The sequence below is a fragment of the Callorhinus ursinus genome, unplaced genomic scaffold (genome assembly GCF_003265705.2).
Source record: "Callorhinus ursinus isolate GAN/ISIS: 27379988/994484 unplaced genomic scaffold, GSC_fseal_2.0 scaffold27, whole genome shotgun sequence".
NCBI classification, from domain to species: domain Eukaryota; kingdom Metazoa; phylum Chordata; class Mammalia; order Carnivora; family Otariidae; genus Callorhinus; species Callorhinus ursinus.
The window spans coordinates 7,075,334-7,086,791 of record NW_027397089.1 but is presented as its reverse complement, the minus strand read 5'-3'; the positions used below and the strand labels follow the sequence as shown (position 1 = coordinate 7,086,791).

Genomic DNA, 11,458 nt, shown 5'->3' with positions numbered 1-11,458 from the left:
GTTTATTGCTTTATGCCCAGCAACTAGACAAGTGTCTGGTACATAGCAGATGCTTTGTAAATAGTTGTTGAGTAAAAGAAATAAGTGAAAGCACGTGTGTGTGAACATGTACACTCCTGAGCACACACATACATGCACATTCTTTGACGTGGTATTTTGCTGCCTGCTTAGCATTAGGACTTGTAATCCCATGATATTGCTATTTTGTAATTTTTAAAGTTTTAAATTAATAAAATTAAGTTTTAATGTTTTAAAACCTCAGTTTGTCTTTTAAGTGGTAGTTGGGTTTGATTTTATGTTGTCCTTCACCTTTAATTTACAGAATCAATTAGTTGCTAAATCCTGTTGGGTTTCCTTCTGTTCTTCTTTAAACATCATTATTCCTTATTCCCATTACTACCACTAAAACCACTCTTTTTTTAAAAGTCATAATTGTGCCGTGCTTTCAGAAATATCAAAGGAAATGGGCTTTTTAAGATTGCTGAAACCAGATTTCATTCTGATTCTCCAACTTCCAGCTCTTGTGTTCCCAGGCTAGTTAACTTCTGAGCCATAGTTTTGTTGATTATAAAAAGGTGGTTATAATATTTATTCAGCAGTTATTTGCAGGTTTGATCAAAATAACTCTTGTAAAAGCAGTGCCAGTTCATTGTCATACTCTGAAAAATCCAGGTAGATTAGAATCTTTGGGTCAGCTCTTGTTTTCCACCTCAGAATACAAATGGATGTGGCAGGCATCTTTCGAAAGATGCCTGTCTTCTGGTTGTTCAATCAAACGTTAGGTGCTGCTCTGAAGGAGCTTTGCTGATGGAATTAAGGTCAGTAATGAGCTGACCTTCAGATCGAGAGGGTAGCCTTGATTATCCAGGTGGGCCTGAGGTAAGTAATTAACAAGCCTTTAAAAGTGGAAGATTCAGTCAGAGAGATGGGGCAGAGAGGGAGGCAGTGGAGGGAGGCCGAGGGGAGGCCGAGAGACTAGAACATGAGGGGAACTCACCACTGCTGACTTTGAAGGAGGCTGCAAGCCACGTGGTTTCTAGACCAGCCCCCAGCCAGCAAGGGAGTGGGGACCTCAATCTTAGAGCCACATGGGATTAATGCTGCCAACAATCCAAATGAGCTCATCTCCAGAGACTCCAGAAGGGAACACAGCCCTGCCGCCACGTTGATTTCGGCCTCTGAAGCCTGGAGCAGGGACCCAGCTGCGCCCAGACTCCTGACCCAGTGAAACTGTGAGATAACAAATAAGCGGTATCTTAGGCAGCCATGTCTGTGTTCATCTGTTGTGGCAGCAACAGAAAACTAATGCAGGGAGTTTGAGAAATAAGACCAATATTGGAAGGGCATTTGGGCATAGCTGTGGGAAAAGACATTTAACGACCTTCAGCCGGTCCTGAATAAACATTGCCTCGGAGGGCATTCTCCTTCTCAGGGGTTCATCTGCTGGCAAGACTGGGAAACTTCCATGGAATCAGTGAATGCATCAGTGCTGGAGATAGAGGGACACTGATGCGTCTAATAGTCTAACTCTGCTTGGTCAGCAGCTTTTTCATCTTTGCACTTCCTCTTGACAAATGTACTACATTGTTCTTGGATTAAAGTTTATCGTCTACACTTGATGTCCACCTTTTCAGGAAGGAAGTTTGGCTTCTGGCTGAAATTTAGAAAGTGGACCTTAGGAATATTGCTGGAGATCTTCTGGAATTCCTGTGTTCAGGAATACCCTTTTTTTTTTTTTTAAGATTTTGTTTTTGAGGAATCTCTGCACCCTACATGAGGCTTGAGCTTACAATCTCGAGAGCGAGAGTTGCATGCTCTGCCGACTGAGCGAGACCGGTGCCCCAAGGAACACCTTTATTAGATGTCTTTCTTGCCCTGCCCATCACCTTTCTTTGTCTACACACAGTATTTTCAGTCACTTCATAGAAGTTGAGTTTGGGTCTATAAGAAGAGAAAGAAACTTGCATGTTGTGGATAGCTGGGCCATTCTGGCTTCCCTCACCAGCTCGGGGACCCCTGCAGCCCTCAGCACACAAGATTCCCATTCAGCCTTTGATATAGTCATGCATTAGTTCATGCCTGGGCCTTTGGGGCAGATCTTGTATCTTCAGGTCTGTACCCACCATACCTTTGGCTTTTTTTTTTTAAGATTTTATTTATTTATTCATGAAAGACAGACGGAGGGAGGGAGGCAGAAGGAGAAGCAGGCTCCCCGCAGAGCAGGGAGCCCGATGCGGGGCTCGATCCCAGGACTCCGGGATCATGACCCGAGCTGAAGGCAGACGCTTAACCAACTGAGCCACCCAGGCGCCCCATACCTTTGGCTTTTTAATAGCTGTCATGCAAAATGTTTTTACAGATTCTAGCTTCATCCATGTAATATGGATTTCTGTTAGCTATTTTTTTTAACTTAATTCTTAAGACTCTTAAGTCACCAAAGCAGTTTGTGCTCATTATGACATTCACATAACACCATAGTATTAAAAAATGAAAATCTCTTTTCCCTCAATCCTTTCTCATTTCTAATGGTCTGTAATGAACATAAATTAGAAATGGTTTGACTATCCTCCCAGACATGACAGTGATCATACACACACATAGGTATATCCAGAAATTTTTGTTGGCTTATGAAAATGTTTTCATACTGAATTTTTTTTGGGAGGGGCAGCTTTCTTTTGTCCCCCTCTAATGTTTTATGATGACAACATAGTTTTCCACTGGGTGGCTGTACTTTATTTATATTTAAATGGTTTCCAGTTGCTACCTCTAAAATGTTGCAGTGTGCATCTAGGTACATAGATTGTTTTTTGTAGTCTTACAAGTGGAGTTGCTAGGCAACATGGTATGTGTATTTAAATGTTGATAGATGCTGCCGAACTGTCACTCAATAAAGTGTATCAATTTTGCACTCCTTCCTATGATTTAGTGGATTCTCTGAATAACAATCTGGAAACTCTCACAGGTAGCTGGTTGCAAGGAGAGGAACTGGGTGTCTGGGGGCATAGGAGAGGGAAGGAGACTTAATTTTGAGAACAGCTTCTTTGCACCTTTTAAGTTTTGTGCCCTGAGCTTGGTGTTATCTGTATGAGAACAACCCAACAACACTGTGAGACTTTCCGTTTTCCCACACCTTTGCAGATATTGTGTTGTAGGCTTTGTGGTATGTGAAATAAAGGGTCTCATTTTGATTTACATTTCTTTGATTCTTAGAAAGGTTGCCTTAGCTTCATTTTATTAAAGTTTAAAAAATTAAAAAAGAATTATAAATGCATTCTCACTGTAAAGTACGTCACTCAAGCATTGCAGATGAAGCTCCAAGTTTCCCCCATCATTCAGCCCTTACTGTTCTCTCCTGAGAGCGTCCAGGTTATCAATCTGGGTGTAACCGTGTAGAATTATTCTCTGCGTTTAATGCATTTTGTTTTGTGTGGGTGTTTCTTTTAAACACAAAAGGACTTAGGGAGGGCCCTTTGGGGAGGGATTTAGGGAACCCAAAGGGACTTAGGGACTCAGGCACTTAGGGAACCCAAAGGTTCAGGCACTGGGCAAGCAGGCCATGAACACTGGCTTTCTTCCTTCCCTTATTACTCGCATTTGCTGTGTGAGACACTGAGAATTTGCTAAACTTTGAACTTTTGATCTCCTTCCTTCTTCAAACCTCGAGACAATGTATACAGTCCTCTGCATATAAGGAGTGTACTTTTTATCTTCCAAATCATAACTAAGGATGTTTGAAGGGAAGTCAAGTGTGTAGTTTAAAAAATGGTCTTCCTCAACATTCACATGGCTCATTGCACAAAAATATAATTCTGTGAACCTATTTCATTATGATTTATGAAGTCTAGTCCTGTGTCCTCGTTTTTGTTTTTGTGTTTTCTTTTTTTCTTTCCATAAAAGAAAAATCTATTCCAGGTTATTTCTAGGAGTTGAATAGCAGGGAGATGAAGAAATACTAATGGTCAATTTTTGCGGGGCTAACTTTTCCCTTTTGTACTAATTCTACTTGCTTTTACTTTCCTCCCCAAGTCTCTCAGCCCTTCCACTTAGCCTCTGATGTGTGTCTCTCCTCTAATGTGTTTATATAGGTCTTTCCCTCCTCATCTGCTCTTGGCTCGTGGGATGTCTCCCAGGCCACCAGCGCCTTCGGTCTCCTTACCCAGCCCCCCCCCCCCCCAGCACCTTAGAACCTCTGTCTTCCTGTCTCCTGCCATGACTGCCTGGTGACCTCTGCTTCCAGGCTGTAGGGCACTGCCAGGCAAAGTGACGAATCACAGCTCCCTCCATCAGACTAATAGATAACAATCCTTTGATTATTCATCTCCCGCTGACTTCCTAACCATTTCCTTCCGTGAGTGTTACAATATTTTTTCACAGTTTCCAAGTCTCCATCTGTAGTCCCCGCTTACTCTCTAAGGATGACATCATCGCTGCATTTTATTGAAAAGATCTGGGTCGGGGGTCACAAACTCCACTGCCAAGAGGTGCCATTAAAATTACCACAGTGAGTGTGGCCACCGGCGGGGGCGGTGGTACGCTGCGGGGGCCAGCCACGCCTCGGGTGTGGGCAGCAGCTGTGGTTGTCCTGTCGAAGCTGGGCCTGGTGTTGCCCGTCTTCTGTGTTCCCCAGAATGATCAAATCTCTGGTTTTCTCAGTGAAATCTATACAAGCTCAAATCACCTTTTTTGAAACTCTCTGTAGGCCAACAAAACCGATCTGACAGCTACTCATCTTAATTTTTCAAGGTTTGCTTTCTTTTTTCACCCTCATGTTTTTGGTATTTTCGCTGGCCACCAGTGAAGAGACAAAGAGTCTCCAGGTTTAGCCCTTTTCTTTCTTGCCTCGGATGTTCACTTGTTTCCTCCCCACTCCCTTTTATTTGCATAAAAATATTCAGACTGTCCTTTCCTAAAAATAATGGGTACAGTAGTGCCCACTCATCCCCAGGCATACATTCCAAGACCGCCAGTGGATGCCTGAAACCGCGATAGTACCGAACCCTGTATATGCGATGTTTTCTATATGCATACATACCTGTGGTCACAGTATAATTCATAAGCTAGGCACAGTAAGAGATTAATAATAATAGCTAATAATTTGAGTGCCTGGATGGCTCAGTCAGTTAAGTGTCTGACCGTAATTTGAGCTCAGGTCAAGATCTCAGGGTCGTGAGATGGAACCCTGAGTCTGAGATGAGCTGGAGCCCTGAGTCTGAGTCGAGCTCCATGCTCAGCGGGGAGTCTGTTGAAGATTCTCTCTGTCCCCCTGCCCCTCCCCGCACTGATCCTGCACTCTCTCTCTAAAAAAGAATAATAACTAATAATAAAACAGGACAATTACGACAATATGCTGTAATAGAAGTTACATGGCTGTGGTCTCAAAGTATCTTATTAAACTGTAGTCCCCCTTCTTGTGATGATGTGAGATGATACAATGCCTGTGTGATGAGATGAAGTGAGCTGAAGGATCTATGCATCGTGACGTAGTGTTAGTCTACTGTTGACTTTCTGATCATACGTCAGGAGGATCACCTGCTTCTGGACCACTGGTGATCGGTGGTAACTGAAACCATGGAAAGCAAAATGGTTGCTAAGGCGAGACTACTGTATGCAACTCTTTCTTCAGTGCTCCTGCCTACACCCCCTCTTTTCTTTATTCTTTTATATTGAGTTATTAAATAAGGGGTCTACATTCATTGCCTTCACTTCTTCACTCATTCCTTTAACCTCCACAATCTATCTTTTGCCTCCCTGACTCCTGAGAAGCTCTTTCATGCTTTGGATCCTATGATTTGTCCTGCCCTGAATAGTTTTCTCTGAACACTGCTTCTCCATCTATTTGCACTTGCTGCATCCTACACGTACTGCTTCTCCAAGATTCTCTCACTGGCCCTTTCTCCACACTCTTCCTGTTGGTGATGGTGGCCTGCTGTGTGTGTGCTGCTGGGACATCAAAGTGAACATATTCAGAGAGGATTCATTGTGTCACCTCTCTTCCAACCCAGCTCTTTGAACCGACTTACAGTTTTGTTAATGGTGCCACTATTTTTTCCAGACCTTTAGGCTCCAAACGCTGGAGCTGACTTTGAATTCTTTTCTCACTTCTATCATGTCAGTCACCAAGTCATATTCTCTCCATCCACAATAGAGCTGGTATTCATAGCGTGCTTTCTTCTGGACTTGGCTCAGAGGTCCTTGACTTCTGAATCAGCAAACAGGTGGGCCCCTTGTCTCCCTTCACCTCCGTGCATCCATATTAATTTATATAAAACATGGCTCTGACTGTGCCACTCGCTGGTTCAGAAAAACCTCAAAACCTCTCAATTACTTACCAAATCTAGTCCAGCCTCCTTACCACGACTCATCAAGGGCTTTTAGGATCTAGCCCCACTGGATCGTTCTAGCCTCCTTTCTCACTGTCCCTTCCTCTATCCTACGCTTGAGCCAGAGCTACTGCCCTTCCCTAAACACCCCCACTTTGGTCCCCTGCTCCTGTTTCCTTTGTCTGAAATTCTCTTTTTGCTTCTCCCAACCCTTCCCCTGGCACGTGGAAACCCTACACGTTGTCCAGTCTTTCATCTTACCTATTACCTCCTTTTTAAACAGCGCCCCTTATTTACTTTAAGTTATTTTTCTCACCTGATTTTTTTCCTAGCATTTCATTTGACCCTCTCATGGGACACTTATCATTATATTATGTTATATTACATTATGATCATTAGTAAACCTCTCTTCTCTTTTTTTTTAAGATTTTATTTATTTTTAAAGATTTTTTATTTATTTGAGAGAGAGAGAATGAGAGATAGAGAGCACGAGAGGAAAGAGGGTCAGAGGGAGAAGCAGACTCCCCGCTGAGCAGAGAGCCCGATGTGGGACTTGATTCCGGGACTCCAGGGTCATGACCTGAGCTGAAGGCAGTTGCTTAACCAACTGAGCCACCCAGGCGCCCAAGATTTTATTTATTTATTTGACAGAGAGATAACGAGAGCACAAGCAGGGGGAGTGGGAGAGGAAGAAGCAGGCTTCCCGCCGAGCAGGGAGCCCGATGCGGGACTCAATCCCAGGACCCTGGGACCATGACCTGAACCGAAGGCAGACACTTAATGACTGAGCCACCCAGGTGTCCCACCTCTCTTCTCTCTTAATGGACTGCAGAGTTTTTTTTCCAGAGACTGTGCCCTATTACTAATTTTTCATACCCCCCCGCCCCCCAGCATGTGGCCCAGTGGTAGGCACTGAATACATACTTCAAACTGAAAACTCTTGGGATGCCTGGGTGGCTCAGTTGGTTAAACATCTGTTTTTGGTTCAGGTCATGATTTTGGAGTCCTGGGATCGAGCCCCGCATCAGGCACCCTGCTTGGTGGGGAGTCTGCTTCTCCCTCTGCCTCTGTTCCTCCCCACCACTGGTGCTCTCTCGCTCGCACTCTCCCTCCTTCAAATAAAATGAAATCTTTAAAAAAAAACTCAGGTTATTAATAATTAAAACATAAAACCATTGGATCCCCCCCCCCTGCCTTAAACCCCACTAGATTAGAATTCATGAAGTTGCTGGTGCTAAATGCCAGGTTTGGTACATGGTAGGCTCTTAGTATAAGGAAAAAAAAAATCTCTCACTTGAATGCTTTTTAAACAGCCACGAAGTTTAGTTCTGTGACTGTTCAAGGACAGCTGATTCTCCTGCTGTTTGCAAAATATGGATGACATATTATCACACAGCAGGGGTAGTTTTTGTTCTGAAGTACCATTATAGATTATAGACAGAAATTGTCAAGAGCACAATTAAAGCAAAAAGTCTTTAGCGTAAAACTCAATTTAGAGTCGTGTCACTTAATGGGGGAAGAAAAAAGGCAGTACCTCAAAGTTGAGCTTTGAGGTTTTGAGAAGGAGAGTTTCACTTTTAATTAGGGATAATAATTTAAAAACAATGACAATCTTTTTTTTTGAGAGCTTAGCTGTGTGTCAAGCTCTTTCTCTGAATTTATGTTGGATTCTCACACAGTAGGAATGGAGTATGTTATGTCCATTTTATGGATAAGGACTTTGAAGCACAGAAAAGTTAAGGAAGGTGATTGAAGACCATGCAGCTGGAGAGTGGTGGGGCTGGGATTCACCCCAACCTGCTTGCTCTGGAGCCCACCCTAACCTCTTTATAGTATCAAAGGGAGTTGGAAAGGGAAGGTCTGGAACATTTGTTACCTATGCCTGTTCCTGTGACCTAAATACTACTTTATAAGCCCAGGCCCCAACTTCTGTTCCTGTCCCAAAGATAATTTTAGAGCATCCTTAGAACTTGTCTCTCAGTTTGTTTTCCATATTACTGAAGGCCAGCGGAATAGAAAAGCATCCTGGTTTTGTTCAGCGCACTGCAGGATATCTATATCTATCAACAAGGGGCAGGAAAAAATTTAGCCACCTGAATTTTAAAGGTGAACTAAAACATGTTAAATTGTACCTGCCAATGCAGCCAGACTGTGGGATACTCTGCGCGACAAACAACCCAGTTTCTTCAACCTAGTAATTTGCAAGGAGAAAGAAATGAAGGGGGAAACCTATAGATTAAAAAATTGTTTAAAAAAATTTTTTTTAAATACTTTGTTTATTTGAGAGAGAGAGAGAGAGCGAAAGAGCACAAGCAGGGGGAAGGGGCAGAGGGAGAGGGAGAAGCAGGCTTCCTGCTGAGCAGGGAGCCCGATGGGGGACTCGATCCCAGGACTCTGGGATCATGACCTGGGCTGAAGGCAGACGTTTAACCAACTGAGCCACCCAGGTGCCCCAGATTAAAAAATTCTTAACAGAACTATCAGCCAACCACAGTGGTGAACCCTGTTGAGAGCCTAATGCAAACAAGCAAATGGTTTTTTAAAATATGACTTTTATAAGACCTTTGGAAATGTGATCATTGATTGACTGGAAATGTGGTGGTATTGAAATAGAAATTCCTCTTCCTAACAGTAAGAATTATTACTCATTTTATGATAATAGTCTTACAGTTATGTTCTCTTGTAGAGACATACTGAAATATTCATGGAAGAAATGATATCGTTTCTGGGACTTGCTTCAAGGTAATACGGGGGTTTGGGTGGGAGAGAATTCAGATGGAACAAGATTGGCCATAAGGATTGATTATTGAAGCTGGTGATAGGTGCATGGCATTCATTGTGTTAATCTACTTATGTTTGTATACCTTTAAAATTTTCCATAATAAAAACTTTTGGGGGGAAAAAAAAGCTATTTTTAAGTCCGAGGTGGGTTGTTTAGCCTCCTTGGGGCTAAAATCCTGGCTCAGTATTCAGATAGATATGGTCAGAACCCTGACCATAGATATAGATATTCAGTAGATATGGTCAGGACACCGAGACCCAAGATAAAGTTTATATCCCTTTATCATTATGGAGAAATTCCACATTATAAAAAAATTTTAAGGGCATTAGAAACAGTAACACTTGGCTTTAGTCTAGCTTTTATATCCCCTTAGGAGAAGACATTGAACAGATCCACAGTTGCCTCAAAACGCCAAAGCCCCTCTTTACGTCATGACGGAGGGCATTGGGTTCTGATGGGAAAGAGGAATCATCAGTGTTGGCCAGGCAATTAAGCAGATGTAGCAAGAGTAACATCGGAAGATATTTCTTCGTGTTTTCTGCATCCTAGGGAGGTTTTGTTCTTAATCTCAGAAAGCACTTGTACGTTCTTTTTATTAGATGACTATATAAAATCAGGGTTTTTAGGGAAAAAGTACTTTTTCTAGTAACGACATGATGTATTGTGTACGATGGCTTAATCGTGACGTGATTATGCTTATTCTCTCTTTTCTGTAGGATATAAGGCTGCTCATCTGCTCATTAGCAAGCTCATCTCTTTTCAACCTCTTAAATTGTAAGGGTAGCAGAGGGGCCTCATTTTGCTTTGGAAGTAGATGTGATGCCCAGATGTCCTGGTATCACTGATGGCATGTGCGCCTGGTTGGTCCCTTAGCTGTGTAGCCTTTGCCTTGCCAGCCGTCGGCATGTCGCAATTCCTCAGCCTCCTCATTCCACCCTCTCCTGAGCCTCTCCCATCTCTCAGACTCTTCCTTCCTTCCCAGACTTCTTTAATGGCTTTGCTCCCACGACCTATTCTGTTAATGCTAGTGCCCTTCCCATCAATCAGTCTTTATCAGGTATTCAATCCCCCAGTGCGCTTATCAAAACTCAGCTTGTAAGTGACCACTTGTAAACAGATGAAGAAGCTCAGCCATGACTGAGCCCAGGCTCTTTGCTGAACTTTCCAGACCTGTTTTCCCAATTGCCTTGTATGCATTTACCCTGTGGTTCCAGGGCGTTGTGCTCTCAATGGATCAGAGTTTAATTATCATCCCCCCCGCACACATGTGTTTTGTTTTCTGTTCTCTTCTGAATTCCCTGTCGCCACAAGTCAGAAACTATCGCATCATTGTTGACTTCTGCTCCTTCATGTCTGGTAAGTGTCCTAAATGCTTTTCTCAGCTTTCCTGTCCCTCCCTCATCTCTGCTAGTTCACGCCTTCAGGAATCATAGCTGTGCCCCTGTTCCAAATTCATCCCCTGATATTGCTCAAAAAGAGCTTCCTGACATGCAAATGTGATTGTTTTCTCCTGCTTTAAAGCCTTCTGCAATATTCTAAACTTTCGAGCAGGGTACTGCTGTCATGAAATTTGTGAGCATCTCCTTCAGTATGTGTATATATATTATAAGTAACATACACATTTACTGCACTAATGTATTACATATTGTAAACACAAAAGTAGGAATTAAAAGGACATAAAAGTAATGTTTTAAAAATAATTTTATATTCATTAATATTCAGTCCTTTAGTTTTTGGCATTTTTTTCCCCAAGTCAATGATAATTTTGCGGAGAATAATATGATTGCATTTGCTTCCTTATTTTTAAAAATCTATTTCCATTTTGTGATACACTAATTTTAAGGTCTGTGTCGAGGTTCAGTTTATTTATATACTTATTTTTTTGTTGTTGTTATCACTGAAGAAGTTAGTTTATCTTAAGTATATGCAGATCCCAATGGGAGACATGCAGTGTTCACTGCTTGTTCATTTTTATCCACCAGCTGCACAAAGGTTCAGGTGAAATCAGCCAGTAAATTGTAATCTAGTATAGTATTCAGAGTGGGTAAGAACAGACCTTCCATGGTTCTGTTGCCTAGGTTAGAATCCTGTCTTGCTTATTTACTAGATTGGATAATTTGCTTAATCTCTCTGTCTCAGTTTCTGTATTATGAAGTGAGATGATTATTACAGTCTCTCCATCAGGGATAGTGGTGAAGATTGAGTGATTAACACACATTGAGCACTGAGAACAGTGCCTGATCCATAAGCAGCAAGCCCTCAATAAGTGGTAGCTATTATTTTCCTCTTTAAGAAAGAATGGGAATTGCATCAAAAACTAATGATGTAATATATGGTGATTAACATAACAATAAAA

General features: G+C 42.3%; 1 protein-coding gene across 11 annotated transcripts in view; it reads left to right on the top strand.

The window, feature by feature from the left end:
• The window catches only part of PPFIBP1 (PPFIA binding protein 1), a 153,820-nt gene that overhangs the window by 20,686 nt on the left and 121,676 nt on the right, over positions 1–11,458 (top strand). The window contains exon 2 of one of the 11 annotated variants that reach the window (XM_073877784.1): positions 9,007–9,062. The exons of the other annotated variants lie outside the window; for them this stretch is intronic. The gene's annotated coding sequence lies outside the window, so the exon portion shown is untranslated. The remainder of the gene's footprint in view (positions 1–9,006; positions 9,063–11,458) is intronic. 11 annotated transcript variants of the gene reach the window in all.